This window comes from Ovis canadensis, chromosome 9 (genome assembly GCF_042477335.2).
Source record: "Ovis canadensis isolate MfBH-ARS-UI-01 breed Bighorn chromosome 9, ARS-UI_OviCan_v2, whole genome shotgun sequence".
NCBI lineage: Eukaryota > Metazoa > Chordata > Mammalia > Artiodactyla > Bovidae > Ovis > Ovis canadensis.
This window is the reverse complement of record NC_091253.1, coordinates 39,969,223-39,986,520: the sequence shown is the minus strand read 5'-3', so window position 1 is coordinate 39,986,520 and position 17,298 is coordinate 39,969,223. Positions and strand designations below refer to the sequence as shown.

Genomic DNA, 17,298 nt, shown 5'->3' with positions numbered 1-17,298 from the left:
AACAAGGTTTGTTACCCTTCTGCCTAACGCCAAACAAAGTAAGTGATAGAGCAGTTTTCAGATATCACACAAGAGACAACACAGGATTATGTTAGCTGGGAGAAGGGAGACAAACAGCGAGTTCTACAGTTGCACCGGCTGCTGCCTTGAAGCAGTTTCCAGAATTCAGTATGAGGAGGAATCGCCCCCAAAAAAGAAAAATAAATAAACTCCGTCTGTGAGTCTCCCTGTGGTGAAGAAATTTGGGTTAAACCAGTGTCCCCAAGGCTGAGTGTCCCCAGGAAGGAGGGAAGCAAGCACACCCATTCTCAGCGATAACAGGCGCATATCCTAAGCAGGTACCACTTTCTCACAAACCAGTCCCTTTACCCACCTCCGGACATGATGGAGTGTGCACGCGCACACACGCACGCGCGCGCACACAGTTTACATGACGGAGCAGGCACACACACACGTTAGGGATGATGAAAAACCTGCACGCGCGCGCACACACACACACACACACACACACACAGTTGACACGACTGAGCACGGACACACACACACATTAGGGATGACGAAGAACCTGCCTTTCGTCCAGGCTGGTCCTCTCGGCACGCGCGCACACACACACACAGTTTACATGGCTGAGCAGGCACACACACACGTTAGGGATGATGAAGAACCTGCACGCGCGCGCACACACACACACACACACAGTTGACACGACTGAGCACGGACACACACACACATTAGGGATGACGAAGAACCTGCCTTTCGTCCAGGCTGGTCCTCTCGGCACGCGCACACACACACACACACACACACACACAGTTTACATGACGGAGCAGGCACACACACACGTTAGGGATGATGAAAAACCTGCGCGCGTGCGCGCGCACACACACACACACACACACACACACACTTGATATGACTGAGCACGCACACATACACACGTTAGGGATGATGAAGAACCTGCCTTTCGTCCAGGCTGGTCCTCTCGGCACGCACACACACACACACACACACACACACACAGTTGACACGACTGAGCACGGACACACACACACATTAGGGATGACGAGGAGCCTGTACACACACACACACACATTAGGGATGACAAAGAACCTGCACACAACACACACACACACACATTAGGGACGACGAAGAACCTGCTTTTCATCCAGGCTGGTCCTGTCTGCTGTTGTTTACTTTGAAGAAAGAAACCAGCGCCCGCCCAAAGGGCTTGCGTTTCCAGCTCACTTACATCTCTTTTGCACGGGCTCATTTTCATAGACTCCCAGTCTCCAGGGAGCCGTGTCTTTCCCTCGGAAACATGAGCTGTAATCAAAGGTGTATTCATCCGCACACATCTGCTGACAGCCACGCCGGAGCCATAGTTCTCCGAGGCCTAACAGAAGGCGGCTCAGGCCAGGTGCCCAGGGAGAATTCTTCCCTACACAAATCAGATTGCCCTGTGGTTGCTCTTTGTAAAGATGGCAGAGTCCCAGGCGGTGCTTCTCACATTGCCAGAGGACCTGAGGGGGCCAGGGGCAAACAGGATTCCACCATCCGTTCAGCAAAGACCGTTGCTGGCCACCATGTGCTGAGAACTGCAGACCCTGGGAATCCAGCTCTTCTGGTGACTTCCCATCACTGACAGGTATAAAGACCCAGCTTCCTAAAGGCCGGCGAGTCCCTGGAGGAGCTGGCTCCCGTTCTTTCTCTGGCCTGCTTCCACTGCTGGGTGACCAGTGCTGCTCCTCCTGCCTCGGCCCTGCACACGCTCCCTCTAGCTTTCTGGATTCTTCCTTCCTCTCTTGGCCAGGTTTGCTGCCGCTTGCCTCTCAGATCCAGCTGCCCTCCCCCAGGCCCTCCATCTGCCTCCCTGGAGATCTTGCCACAATTGCATGTGCCTCCCCGTCGCGTCATTGGAGTCTCTTCTCCAGCCCAGCTGCAAGGGTGCATGCAGTCGCTTCAGTCATGTCTGACTCTGCAACACCATGGACTGTGGCCCACCAGGCTCCTTGGTCCGTGGGATTCTCCAAGCAAGAATACTGGAGTGGGTTGCCATTTCCTTCTCCAGGGGATCTTCCCGACCCAGGGATCAAACCCAAGACTCTTAAGTCTCCTACATTGCCAGGCAGATTCTTTACCACTAGCACCACCTGGGAAGTCCTGCAAGGGTAGGGCTCACTTTATCTCCCCAGTGCTGGCCTGAAACCAGTGCCCCATAGAGAGCTGTTGGAGGGAGACTTCCCTGGTGGTCCAGTGGTTAAGAATCTGCCTCGCAATGCAGGGGACTTGGGTTTGATCCCTGGTCAGGGAACTAAGATCCCACAGGTCAGGGAGCAACTAAGCCCATGTGCTCTGGAGCCCATGTACCACAAAGATAGATCTCAGGTGCTGCAACCAAGACTTGGTGCAGCCAAATAAATAAACAAATAGTTTTAAAAAGATTGCTGAAGGAATGAAGAGACAGCAGTGAGCAAATTAAACACTGCCCTGCCCGGTGATGGGCACATCTTCTTGGAGTGTTGATGGTGTTTGACAATTTTCAGGGGAAATATTTGGAAACAAACACAGACCAATTCTAGAGTAGCGTTCAGTGTTCTTGTCCATGTTCGATGCTTCAAGTTGCGCCTGCACGCCCTGGGGAGGTTGTGAACTCAGCCTCCTCTATAGTCTCGAGTGCGGACATAAGGTCTTCGTGGAAGCGTAGGTTGGTGTTGGTGGAAGAGATGGCCCAGTTTGCCAGCAGCTCCAGCCATGGAGTCAGAGTTTAAGGGGCAACCTAGGGAGTGGTGGGGAACAGAAAGACCGTTCAATCAGGCCTGAGTTCAAACCTGTCACTGGATGTTTCCTCTCAGGGTGATACGTGTGATCACCTAAGATTCAGACTTGTTGTCTGCAGAGTGGGTATTGAGTACTTGCTCCTCAGAGCTGCTGTGATGAAGACAGAGAAGAAGCCTTGGAAGACCCCCTCAGTGCCCAGCTCAGAGCAAGCACTCAGGAAGTGGTGACTTTTGCACTTGTCCTTCACTGATCGCTCTTATGAATTAAAGGTGTTGTTTGTTTCCAAAGTGGAACATTTCCTGGTGCAAAGACAGGCAACTGAAGACTGCACTGCTGGCTTGCAGAATCATGGCTGCACAGAAGTGGCCTGTAACTTGCCACCTTCTTTGAACTTGACCTTCCTCTCTTGTGCTCAGTCCACAGTAGCCCCATCCCAAACCTGCTGATCCCAAATACAGTCCTCCATGGGTTCTTCATCCTCTCCTCAATATGAGGCCATCACCCTAGGACATCATGACCTGTTTACTAGACCCGGAATTTGTTACTCATCTGCTAAATGTTTGCCGAGTGAAAAAATGGACTGGAATAAACTGCGAGAGAGGGAGTAACCCTGGGTGTTTTTCTTCTTCTCCGAATGGTTAAAGCACTGTTCCTCTTTTTCCCCTGCCGTTGTCCAGCCATCTGATGGGTTTAAACTAGGCCAGGAGGGGATAGGAGGGACCTGCAGGGAAAATCCTATGGGCAGATTTTTCCTCGTTGGGATTTTGTGCCTTTGACCATTTCCTGGGTGTGCTGAGCCAGAAAGACTGGAAATGTGTACACAGGAAGAGCTTGAAGGGCAGTGAAAAGCCTTTTCCTTCATTTATGCTGCTGCTCACAACGCGAGCGTCATTTCACGGCACTGAATCCCCTGTGCAGAAAGGAGGCAGGTTCTGTTTAGAGCTCTACTCGGCTGGTGAGGAAATTAAGGTCCCGGGGAGGGCAGGACTCGGCATCAGATCACAACACAAGTGTGTGAGAGAACCAAGACCAGACTCAGATGTGTCATTTTCGAGACCAGTGCCCTTCCCCCCACACTGGTTAAGAAGGATCAAGTGTTTGATGCCCCCGTGTGAAGTTCAAGGTTGGGGGGGACTTCATTCATGGTCCTGTGCCTCCATTGCAGGGGGCCGTGGGTTTGATCCCTGGCCAGGGCACTGGATCCTACATGTATGTCCAAAAAAAGTGGGGGAAAAAAGAAAAGGCTAAATGGGAAAATGGAACTGATTCATTGAGACTCCCCAGCTCCAAGAAGAATTCACTGTTTGCAGCTCCAGCCAAGCCGCACTCCACACCTCTGTGCCCAGGTAGAAACACCTAGTCAGTTGGGGATAATAATAACTAACACCAGTAATAATAGTAGCTAACATACTATTCTGTGTACGTGCATACTGTATCTAGCGCCTACATGATTCTAAGTGCTCTGTATGCATTCCCTTCCTGGGTCCTGCAGGGTGATTCAGAGTTAATTCGGGGAAGTGGGAGGACAGAGCATTGACTAGAGAGGGTCTAAGATAAGGTAGCCACATGGTTGCATGGAATCCAGGGGGTTCAAAAAGCTTGGTCATTGGGAGCCCATAACACAGTGGGGCAAGGGGAAGGCGGAGTGATGAGCGTTGGCCAGACCTCGCAGGGTCAGAGGCCCTGGGGTGAGAAGTGTGGCCTTTGTCCTGAGACAAATGAGGGCATCCATTAGCTGCTCCCACCTATAGCACCTCTATATACATACATTGTGCTTCCTCACCTTCAGGCTATTATGTATCTTTCTCCTTTTTTATACTGTGGCTTTCCTGAGGGTAAGGATTGGATCTTATTTATGTCTGTCTACTACCTAGCACAGAATCAGGATATGTGATTACTCAATATGTGGATATCTCAATAAATGATTGCTCATCAGATATTTAATATGTTCAACATTTAATAATGGTTTGTTGTTGTTCAGTCGCTAAGTCATGTCCAACTCTTTGCGACCCCATGGAGTGCAGTGCTCCAGGCTTCCCTGTCCTCCACTATCTCCCGGAATTTGCTCAGACTAATGTCCATTGAGCTGGTGATGCTATCTAACCATCCCATCCTCTGCTGCCCCCTTTTCCTTTTGCCTTCAATCTTTCCTAGCATCAGGGTCTTAACATGGTAATATTTAATAACTATTGCAGTCCAAGGGGTCGCAAAGCGTCGTACATGACTGAGCAACTGAACTACAACATACATACTACATGTTTGTTATACACAGATATTAGTACCTAAAATATAACTTCTGTTATGCAGGCATTGCTGCTCTAAAATGTTACATGTGTGCCGATAAAACCCTGCATTCTGATAAATTCAAAAATCACAGCATTTGGGGGACAATTGGCCTGAAGCAGAGTATTCACAATTCACACGACTCTGTAATGAAGCACAGTCCGAGTGACGATACCAGTCCAGTTCAAAGGGTGTAAGTTCTGAATTAGAATAAATACAATAACTATAGGGCCTGAGTGACTATAGGCCAATCAATACTGTTTTAAAGGGGAGGTGGAACTTGATGGAGGGGGCTAGCGAAGGGTTGAGGCTGCTGGGTGTAGAGGCAGAAGCAGGCAGATGTCTTCATCCCAAGTTCCTGGGGCAGAGCACTTTCAGGCCCTGCTGGAGTGTGGCCAGGATGGGTGGTCTCTTGAGCCCCCAGCCTGGGCACAAAGACCAGGGCAAACCGAGCCACACGAGCACCTCAGACAGAGCACGGGGCCACCAGAGCCCCGAGGAGGAGCTGGGAGGGCGGAACCCTGTGGCTTGCTCTGCTCAGCGGTGTGTCCCTTGCATCCAGCCACCCTCACTTGGTGGTGCAAAGTATTATCATGCCAGGAAGAGTTGCCTATGAGCCAGTGCGATGTCCAGGCTTTGTTGATGTCAGTCGCCTGTATGCCTTGTGTGCACTGAACCTCCTTGTGGAAACACAGACAGCAGAACAAACATTCCGTAACGGAAGACATGACTGATACACCAAGGATGCCTGCTGGCATCCTACCAGTCACACACCCTCTGAGGTTGTGGACTGTTCTCTTCTTGGTCCACGAGTCTGTTAAGTAAACCCATTCTGTGAGCAGAGAGTAAGGCAAGATGGAGCTGGGGCACACTAATCCAAGTGAAAGTGTTAGTCGCTCAGTCGCGTCCGACTCTTTGTGACCCTATGGACTGTGGCCCACCAGGCTCCTCTCTCCACAGAATTCTCCAGGCAAGAATACTGGAGTGGTTGCCATTCCCATCTCCAGGGAATCTCCCCAACCCAGGGATCGAACCCGGGTCTCCTACATTGCAGCCAGATTCTTTATCCGAGCCACCAGGGAAGCCCCCTAGACACTAATGAAAGTGAAAGTTGTTCTGTCGTGTCTGACTCTTTGCGACCCCATGGACTATATACTCCATGGAATTCTCCAGGCCAGAATATTGCAGTGGGTAGCCTTTCCCTTCTCTAGGGCATCTTCCCAACTCAGGGATCGAACCCAGGTCTCCCACACTGCAGGTGGATTCTTTACCAGCTGAGCCACAAGGGAAGCCCAAGAATATTGGAGTGGGTAGCCTATTTCTTCTCCAGCATATCTTCCCAACACAGGAATCGAACTGGGGTCTCCTGTATTGCAGGTGAATTCTTTACCAACTGAGCTATCAGGGAAGCCCTAGACACTAATGAAGGGTACCATAAACCCGTGATGTGATCGCTTTCCCCATCAGAAGCAGCTGCGCTCACACCTCTGCACTTGGATTCAGAGGACCTCAACCCCATCCTGCCCGAAAGCTGTGTGACCTCAGGAAAATCACTTAACCTCTCTGTGCCTCAGTTTCCTCAACTGCAGAATAGCACCAGTGACATCCCCGAGTCCTTTGAAGGAGCAGATGAGCTCCTAGTGGATGGAAAGTTCTTTCTAAACTGTAAGGAGCTTTACAGAGTATTGTCCTTCCTGCCGATCAGTGCTGGGCTACTCAGGTCAGCTTGCCTCCTAGGGTGCCTTCTCCTGCCGGATGCTCAGTTCTAAGGGCAGAGGGCAAATCCAGCTACATTGGGATCAGAATAAATTAATCACTGGGATTCAATGCAGAAGTTGGGATGACCTTTGGGAAATGTTGCTGACCTCTGACGACAGTGAGGAGGAGGGGACCCCGGCCTCCCTCCCTACCGATGCCTCCCTCACTGAGCGCTCACCCATCAGCCTCTGTCTCCAGGCCTGAAGTCATCAGCGGATCCCTGGACCACTGCTCTGCCCCCAGCCCCTCCCACCAAGCCAGGCCCGCCTGTCCCATCACCCTCTCATTTTGCTTCCCCGAATAGCACAGAGGAAAGGAACACTTGATTCCGGAATCACGTGAACTCAGATTTGGATGAGCTTTACCACTCAGCATCATTAAAATCCTGATAGCCAAGTTGTGGTTTCTTAAACCTGTCTCTTTCCCTGGGGAATGGGCTATGACTTCCTGACTTCCTTCCTTCCTTCCCTGATGAAGGGGATTAGAAATGCATGCTTTGCAGACTTTAATGTGCCTGGGAATCACCTGAGGAGCTTGTTAAAAAGCAGGCTTTGTTGCTTAGGGTCCTGAGAATCAGCCCTTCCAACAAGCTCCCAGGTGATGCAGTTTCACCTCTGACATATGGATCCATGTTTGAAGTCCCTGCCATAGTGATTACACTTAGTTGTATGGCCATAAAGATTTTTTTTCCTCAAAGGGTGCCCCTTTGAGAACAGGGAGAGATGAATAGAGAATCCTCTGCTCCCCTCAGAATTCCAAGCGCAACAAGAAAAAATAAGCTTGGCTGTAAAGGCAGGCAGGGCATGGGGAGCGAGAAGCGTGGTCCCAGCCGCGGCTCATAGGCAGGCTCGCCACGCACACGTGTGCGCTGCAGGTGGGCCTCGGCCGGCTGCAGAAGCCTCTAGAGCTCAGGCCTCGACTTGCCACGCTGGAAACGAACGCATCCTCTGAGCTGGGCGCTCGCCTGCTTCTCCGGCTTCGCTCTCCTGAGGAATTTTCAAAGCACACAGAGCTTGCCCAGCAGGAGTCTCCCAGGGGGAGACTCCACATCGAGGGCTTTTCTTTTCAGGACTGCCGTATCTTTTGGACTTGAGGCCTGTAGGCAAAGCTTTCCTTCTCCACCCTCACCAACTGTGAACCTCTGTTGCTGCCAAGGAACCGACACCAGGGACTGGAGGCAACTCGGAGTGGGGTTCAGGAGACGCCTCCCCAGCCCCACCCAGCACATCTTGCTTTTAGTTTCACTCTCCTAAAAGGCCTGCTTCTCAGAAAGCTGCTGACTCACCCAGAGTGTGAGGGTCTTTTTTTTTTTTTCTCCTTCTCAGCATCATCACAAAGCCCCAAGATTCTTGAGGTCAGTTTAACGAGTGGCTGGGCCTTAACCATTTCCTTTCTCCTCCCCATCTCCATCCCAGGATCCCAGGGCCTCAGACCTTCTAGAAATGGGAGTTGATACCCCCATTTGCCTTGCTCTGCTTTTAATATTGATTATTTCTTCTCTGTAGGTCTTGACGCACTGACTGCTCTGAAGTCAAAGTAAAAAGATTCCCAGGATGTAAGCAACACGGGAACTGGTGAGTGACCGTGTATTTGGCGAAGGTTGAGGCCTCCACTGGATTTCAGGAAGGGAAGGGAGATGGAAGGGAGTCGGGCAGGGGAAGCGGGGTCCGAAGCCCGTCCAGGGGGCAGCTGAACTTTTGCACCTCTGAAATTGTTTTTGTCCAGACGCGCCTGGAAACAGCGCAGTGCAGAGAACCCAACTGTGTGTCCCTGAGAAATCGCTGGGTCCCGTCCACCCCTCCCTAGACGCAGACTGGAGCCTGCAGTTGGCTGTGCTGAGCTCTCTCTGCTCAGATGCTAGCATCTCACGCTTACCCTCCGGAGGGCATGGGCTGGGCATCATTCTCACGAACCTTGTAACCAGGGTTAGGGACGCATTCTTACAACACAGAGGGAACTCTGTGGTTCACACCAGTTTGTAAACCGTAGCCCCGAGGAGACATGAGTAAATGGAGACGAGAAAGCCACCTTTGCTCCTTTGAATGGCTGTCGCTGGCAAGAGGCAGGCGGGCAGCTAGTGACTCAGCCTAAGGAGAAATTCCTAACAAGAGGTCGGCAATGGTAAAAATCGATGTCCGTTAGAAGTAGTGAGTTCCCTGTCATTGGCAGAATCCAAGCACAGGTTGGAGAAGCGTGGATGGGAAATGTTGAAGTGGGGAGGGGTTCTGACAGGGCAGTGTTTTACAAACTGTTCCGTGATGACCGAGAATCCTGGGGGGCAGGAGGATGAGGGGGAGGTTCAGGGAGAATGAACAGTGGGACTGTGTAAGCTCTCACGTGCATCCCCTCAGCACTGTCTGTTTTATGGGGCAGGCTCCTGCTTTAAGGGCCTCCCAGGTGGCGCAAGTGGTAAAGACCCCACCCGCCAATTTAGGAGATGTAGGAGGGTCCGGAAGATTCCCTGGAGGAGGGCCCAGCAACCCACTCCAGTATTCTTGCCTGGAGAACGCTATGGACAGAGGAGCCTGGCGGGCTACAGTCCATGGAGTCACAAAGAGTCAGACACGACTGAAGTGATTTAGTGCACAAACACATGTCCTGCTTTAAAACAGCCTGAAGTTGCTGGATGAGACGGTCTCTCCCCAGACCTATTGTCCATGGGCCAGGTGTACCTGAGCTCGCCACATGTCACACGTGTGGCCCCAAACACCTGATCTGTGTGAAGAGTGGGCAACTCACCAGGCGTGATGGGGACTCTGATCAGAGGAGAGCTCACTCCTGTCACAGGACCACCAAAGAAAAGAGTTGCCAGCGCATCACGCCATCAAGACTTGCCCAGGATCCAGACCACAGAGACCAGAAGGAAAGGCCTGGTGGGAATGCTGTGCTGGGGTCCCCCAAGTCCCCAGGCTGTGAGAGGACAGTGAGCATGGCTTCCCCAAGGGAGCTGGGGTCCTCCTGCACCACATTGGCCAGTGACCAAAACCTGGCCCGACAAGCGTGAAAAGAATCGCACCCTAGACGCCGCGGGTGGAGAAATTGCCCAGGAAAGACACCTATCACAAGGACGAGGGTCTGGAGGTCTGAGTAAGGAGCACAGGGGCCTCCTTTGTGCTTTGTCACCGGGTCTTCTTCCCCCTGGGCCTGGGTCAGCTGCCGCAGTAAATGTGCACCGAGGGCAGGGCGCTGTGGGAGGCCAGAGATGCGGTTCTTTTTCAAGAAACTGACGGCCTGGATGAGAATCGAGTTTGACAGTCCCTGTACAGAAGCTGTGTGTTAGCTGTGTTCTGAGTGTTGTGTAGCAGAGGGGTGGGAGAGGAAGGGGAGGGGGCTGAACAACAGCTTGAGCTGTAACTTGGTGCTTCCTTGCAAGTCTTGAGGCATAAGTTGGGCTTTGAGGACAGAGACTGTGTCCTTGATTCAAAGGACCTGAGATATGTGCTCAGGAAGTGACTGTTTAATGATTATAGGGAAAGTGATAAAGAGAGAGTTCCAGAGGCTGTGTCTGTGGTTAAGATCAGACAGCTCAGGTTCAAATCCTGTTTCTTCCACTAGCCATGGGGTCTCATAGACAGAAGTTGCCAATCTGTCTATGCCTCAGTCTTCCCATCTGCAAAATGGGCACCATGCAGTACCTACTACATAAGAGGGCTGCTGGGAGGAGTCAGTAAACTGATTCATGCAAAGCTGCTTGGTCCCCTGCCAGTATACTGTTAATGCCCAATAAATATTAGCTCTTATTCTTGTTCTGGAAGTAGGATGTGATCCCGATTAAGGTTTAGTGTTGGGACACTAAATAGCAGCATAGGCAAGAAGACAGAGCACTGGGCCAGGAGTCAGAAGCCCTGGCTTAGTTGCAGGGAGGGGGTGCGAGAAGCATCACTCCCCCCAGGCTCACTCTACAGCGGAGATGCAGCAAGAGGGCGGTCCAGGGAAGCACCATCTTTCCTGCTCTCTCTCCGGTGATCCTGGCACCGGTCCAAAGGCAGAGGCCACTCAGCTCTTTATTACCTGCTAGGGGGCCTCACGGAGAGTGGGTGGACTTCTTAGGACCTCTCCTTTTCCCAGTAAAGCCCAACGTGAGCCACCTTCCCTTGCGGAAGTGAAATGCTCAGGTACAAGAGAGAGTCTGCTGGTACCAATGGGAAATCATTTAAAACTTGCACTTGGGTAGCATCATCTGGCAGAGAAGGCAGTGGCACCCCAGTCCAGTACTCTTGCCTGGAAAATCCCATGGATGGAGGAGCCTGGTGGGCTGCAGTCCAAGGGGTCGCTAAGAGTCGGGCATGACTGAGCTACTTCACTTTCACTTTTCATTTTCATACATTGGAGAAGGAAATGGCAACCCACTCCAGTATTCTTGCCTGGAAAATCCCATGGACGGAGGAGCCTGGTGGGCTGCAGTCCAAGGGGTCACTAAGAGTCAGGCACGACTGAGCTACTTCACTTTCACTTTTCATTTTCATACATGGGAGAAGGAAATGGCAACCCACTCCAGTATTCTTGGCCTGGAGAACCCCAGGGACGGGGAGCCCAATGGGCTGCCGTCTATGGGGTCGCACAGAATCGGACACGACTAAAGCGACTTAGCAGCAGCAGCATCATCTGGAGCCTCACAGTCAATGAGCATTGATTTCCCAGCTGTTCTCCAGAGAGCCTTGGCTATCTCCTCAACTGGAAGATAGATTGTTCAAGCGATGCTTCACTATGCAGTAGGCATCATCCACCATCCTAGGATTTGAAGCATATTTCAAATAAAAATGGCACTTGCCTGAAAATTTGTCAGGGTCACCTTTCTTGTATTAGTGGTGGACATGGAACTCTGGAATGGGCTTACTTGGGGACCTACCTTTTTTCTCTCCTGCTTCATCACCCTGTGATCCTAGCTGGATAATAAGATGGTTGTTGTTCAGATGCTAAGTCGTGTCTGACCCTTTGTGACCCCATGGACTGCAGCATGCCAGGCTTCCCTGTCCTTCACTATCTCCTGGAGTTTGCTCCATGTCCGTTGAGTCAGTGATGCCATCCATCTTATCCTTTGTTGCTCCCTTCTCCTCTTGCCCTCAGCCTTTCCCAGCCTCAGGGTCTTTTCCAATGAGTCTGCTCTTTGCCTCAGGTGGACAAAGTATTGGAGCTTCAGCATCAGTCCTTTCAATGAATATTCAGGGTCAATTTCCTTTAGGATTGACTGGTTTGATCTCCTTGCTGTCCAAGGGACTTTCAAGAGTCTTCTCCAGCACCACAATTCAAAAGCATCAATTCTTCTCAACCTTCTTTATGGTCCAACTCTCATATCTGTACATGACTACTGGAAACAACCATAGCTTTGACTTTGATTATATGGACCTTTGTCAGCAAAGTGATGTCTCTGCTTTGGTAGTTTAAACCAAAATTGTTAACGGCATAAGCACAGCCCTTGTACCTACAGGGTCCTAAAAACTGTCACTCATGCCAGTCTCCTCCCTGTGCACCCCCTAACATCTGCCAAGTGACCCCAGCTTCAATCCTACCTTTAATGGGAAGGGAACAGGGATGAGGCAGGGGGCAGCTTCAAAGACAAAGCATCAGAGAGAGGAGGTCCCGATTCCTGGTTCTATCAGCCATTGGCCTCTCTTAGCTTCTGTTCTACCTCTTTTCAGATGAGGTGACTGGGCTAGGTCAGGGGTGACAAGTAGATCTCATCTCCTGCCAATTCTGATCAATTGGTCATGGCTGCCAAGGGCACTGCATGGAGAAGGACTCTGAGGCATACCCAGGAAAGAGGGTGCTACAATGGATTAGTGATGTCTGCTGGGGAGCAGTAAGGAGGACGTAGCCCACGTGCCACCTTTTGGCATTTGAGAAAAAAAGATTTCCAAACGCCCCTGACTGCTTCTACACATCGTGGTGTTACATCAGGGGGGCAAAGCACAGCAAAACCTCATTAATCTGGACCACTTTAGGTCCAGCCCAAGTGACTGAAAAAGTCATCATCTGAGGGTGCCTATTGCATGCAGGTGAGCTTTATTACCCTTCAGTTTGCAGAGTCAGCTCAGCCCAGCTAGCTGACGGGGCAGAGGCCAGGGTGGTGGTGGTCTGTGCTTGCAGGTCTGAACATATGGCTGAGCACACCTCACCTGTAACACTTCTGGGGCACTCACTCTATGAGCTTTAGATCAATACCAATGAAACTCAATGAAGCAGGGCTTTTTGAAGTAGAAAATCATTCCATGGGCAGTTTTGCTCCTGTTTCAAATTGCCAGGGGATCTGAATTAGAGAGGTGTCACCGTACTAGCTGGGAAAAAGCTATTTTTCCAGAATTATATGCAGAAGATGAGACCAAGTGGTTCAGAACTACATTTCCTCTGAGTTTCCTGATCTGTAAAATGGGGAATTAATATACCTCACAGGGCTCTGCAGGAGGGTAATTGAGATAAAATGTGGAAGAGACCCAACTAAAGATCTTGCTCACAAACTATGGTCAAAAGATGCTATTTCTCTCCGCCCTCACCACCCCAAACTCTACCTCCATAATTACCTGAAAGCAGAGCTCTCTCCTTGTCATGCATTCGAGAAAAATGAGGTTACAGATTGTCTTAATAATACCATAACTTCTCAAATGACTGTTAGTTTTTCAGAGGCTTTTTTTTTGTTGTTGCTGATGATTCTCCCCTAGGAGCGGTCCATGTAAACCTTCAACTTGAGTTACTCTACTCAGTCTTCCACAGGGAGTAGCTGATGCCCCAAGGGTCTGACAGGCATGCACAGGAATCCCTTGGTAACAAGTGTCTCTAGAAGGGACTGAAGCCCATTGTGACTAGACCGTGTCTTCCCCTCAGCTCAGCAAGCATCACCCCCCAAATTCACCCACTATAGGGAGAGTCCGGATGGCCAAGGGAGAGAAGAGCAAGTTGGAACCCACTGAATTTGAGTGGGAGCGCATCTAAAGGATGGGCTTTACTTGCTCAAAATGGGGAAGAAGTTGGAACTGGAACTCCTCTTTCAGCCTTAGTTTCTGAGATTCTTCAAGAGAAAGATTCAGTTTATACTTTAAAAAAAAAAGCAAGACCAGTTAAATCCATATGAAGGGGGGATTGGAACCCACACACAGCTGGAGGGGCAGTGCCTCTGATCATAGAAGCCATGGTCGGGCTGGGGAAGGCCTGGACTCCCAAGTGAGCCCATTAGGACCCCGGGGTGGCTAGCAGTTCTAAGGGGGCAGCAGGCAGGTGCACACCTGTTACTCTGGCTATGCTGAGCGTCAGTCCCCAGTCTTTTCCAGCCCCTGGCCTGGTCTGGGCCGGATAGCATCGTGCTTCTCTTCGGTTCTTTCTCTGGGGCCTATCACAGAACAGCTTCCCTGCCGCCTGAAGAGCTGTCCCACCCACAGAGAAGGCATAGCCAGTGGTCACCCTACTGTCCCACAGGCGGGGAAGCAGGGAGTGGGGCCCAGCCTGCCCTTCCGTTCTTTCCACTGAGGCTCCACTCCCTGCTGTGGGGACCCTGTCCTCCATCCCCTCCCTTCATCCTTGTCTGGCCTCAGACTCCTAGATACTCCTTTAGATGGAGCTGAGGGCGCTGTGGACCAGGCAGGACCTTAGGGTTAAAGATCGTAGCCTTGCCTCTAGAGGCCTGGCCAGGCACATCACTCCAGACTCAGCAGGTGCTGCAGCGTCCCCCTGAGGCCTGTGTCCCCTCTCTGGGCTCCCACAGAGGATACTGGTGAGGCGGCACTGCAGAGCGCTTAAGACCACACACTCTGGTGCCAGATTGGCTTGGTTAGAATCCCAACTTGTACCTCTGCTAGCCTGTGATCTTGACCAAGTTATTTAACTTCTCTGTGCCTCAGTTTCCTCATCTGTAAAATGGGCCACCAAGTAGGGTAGTGATGACGACTGCAGAGTTTATGAAACATGCATAGAGCAATGCCTGGCACTGGGTAAAAGTGTTAGTAAAACAAAACCGGTAGGTAACTACATGCAGAAGTCAGTCTGTTGTGTGATCGCCCGACTGACACCAAGACGGTCAGCTTCCTTCCCGCAGAAATGAAGTCCCTCATTCTGCCTGTGGGTTCAGGGAGGCTTTCACCTGGACCCTGAGGGAGGGGCAGCATTTCTGCAGAAGGAGAGGGAGGGGCAGCCTGGGCAGAGGTGCCGAGGGGAGGGAGACATGCAGAGGGTGTTGGGAAGGCTGGTGGCGCTGGAGCTGGGAGAGCCTGGCGGGGAGCACACGGCAGCTGAGAGGGGCAAGTGCGGCTTGGTCAAACCACAGACGTTCTCGGATGCCGTGCTCAGGTGTGGACTGTTGGCAGGAAGTAGTAAACAGGTCTTGGGACTTTTAAACCAAGTGATGCCGCCTTGGGTTCAGAAACCTGACGTGGTCACAGTGTGGAGGGTGGGCTGCGAGTAAGAGATCAAAGACGAGTCAGGAAGCCAGAGGCAGCTGCAGAGAGATGACCCCTGGAGACAGGACATGGCCACCCAAACTGAGGCAGTCACAGCAGGGGCGAGCAAGGGTGGGTCTGCGGAATACCAATTCAGAGAAAGCATTGCTGGGACTCGAACATGGAAAGTGAGGAAGGACGGGTCAAGAGCAAACCCCAGACTCCCAGCTTGGAAATCTAAAAGAATGATCCTGTTAACCAGGGAGCAAACAGAGAAAAAGAAGTGGATGTGGCAGAAGGTGCCGGGAACATAGCACTGGGCACACCTGTGGGACGCCCAGGGTCTGGTTGAGCAGGTAATCTCTGGAGTCCAAATGGCTTGCATTCAAATCCTAAGGGGTTTATAACGTTCCCGAGCCTCAGTTTCTTCATCTGTATAATGGGGATCATGCAATTATTAGCTGCCCAAGAGAGCTGCTTTGATCAGTACATGTAAAGTGTTAAGGACTATGCCTGGCACAGACAGATTGCTCAATAAACATGCCCTTGAATTAACATTAGTATTAGTACTGATAGTGATCCTAGGATTAGTGTTCGTATCATCATCCTAGTGGAAACGTCCACCATGAGCTTGGAACCCAGAAGCAAGCTCGGGTTGGGATGGATTAATTTAAGAGTCACACGTACATAGGTCAGTGATTATCTTATCAGCCTGGCCAGTGTGTTCTTGGGGGAGGAACAGATGAACATGGCCTAGGTGCTTTTCTTTTCATGTTATTTTCACTTGTTTATTTGGCTGTACAGGGTTTTAGTTGCAGCCAGTAGGAACTGTAGTTGTGGCATACAAACTCTTAGTTGCAGCATGTGGGATCTAGTTCCCCAACCAGGGATTGAATCCAGGCCTCCTGCATTGGGAGCATGGAGTCTTAGCCACTGGATCACCAGGAAAGTCCTTGACCTAAGTTTGTTTCAAATATCACCTTCCCCAACTGCAGTTTAGCCACCACCCCACCCTTGCTGCCCTATGAAAAATCAATATGGGCCAGCATCACCATTACCCAAAGGCATACGCCACATCCCTCAGGCCTATTGGAATGGAACTAGGATGGACAGGCAGCTGATGGAGGAGATGGAGAGGCCGTGGGGGACTGCACACTCCTGGGGACAGCTCAGAGCCAGAGGACAGAACCCTGGAACGTGGTCAACATGTAAGAGGCAAAACCAGAAGAAACAGCTCAATCGGGGAACCAAGTCACAAGTGTCCCACATAACATCAACATGAAAGCCACTCAACCCTAATGGATTAGATGTGAAGACTCCACCATAGGCAGTTGGTTCGTCTGCAGATCCAGGTGCAAGTTCAAACCACACTCCCATTCAGTAGTGGGTTGAGGGGTCTTTGGGGGCTTCCCAGTGACGCTAGTGGTAAAGAACCCACTGCCAAAGCAGGAGACTTAAGAGAGACAGGTTCGATCCCTGGGCTGGGAAGATCCCCTGGAGGAGGGCATGGCAACCAGCTCCAGTATTCTTGCCTAGAGAATCCCATGGATTGAGGAGACTGGCAGGCTACAGTCCATGGGGTCACAAAGAGTCAGACCCGACTGAAGCAACTTAGCAGGCCCGCACGAGGGTTCTTTACTCCCTCCATTATAGCAGTAGACTCAGCGTCTCTGAGCTAAACAGGAGTGGTGAGGAGAGAAGTGAGAAATGGCAGCCCACCCTCCCCCGCACCGTCCACCTAAATCTTCACCCTAGGTGCCCAGCCCTAAACTCCACTCCACGTTCTCCAGAGCCCAAAGGGAGGCCAAGGAAGGGGCGGCACCTGAAACGAGTAGGAAACGTTACTGAAGTGGATATTGGATTCTATTAGTCAGACTTTTAGTTACAAAATAGAGATCTAATTCATATTGACGCAAGTGCAAAAGAGAAAAGCAGCCCGTATAATTGAAAAGTCTGAGCTGATCTGGCTTTGAGCCCAGCTGGAGCTAAACAGTGTCGGCGGTGTGTGGTTTTTTGCTCCATCTCCTCCCCCGGCTTGCTTCTATGTGAGCACGTTTCACCCATCGACCCACAGCCCCTTCTCTCAGCAGCCCCCACAGAAAGAGGGCCTTGCGTC

At 51.2% G+C, this 17,298-nt stretch overlaps 1 protein-coding gene across 4 annotated transcripts in view; it reads left to right on the top strand.

Annotated features, from left to right (window-relative positions):
- ZHX2 (zinc fingers and homeoboxes 2) overlaps positions 1–17,298 on the top strand; it is a 178,849-nt gene that overhangs the window by 74,766 nt on the left and 86,785 nt on the right. For all 4 annotated transcript variants that reach the window (XM_069599968.1, XM_069599969.1, XM_069599965.1 and 1 more), the window contains one exon: positions 8,325–8,393. The gene's annotated coding sequence lies outside the window, so the exon portion shown is untranslated. The remainder of the gene's footprint in view (positions 1–8,324; positions 8,394–17,298) is intronic.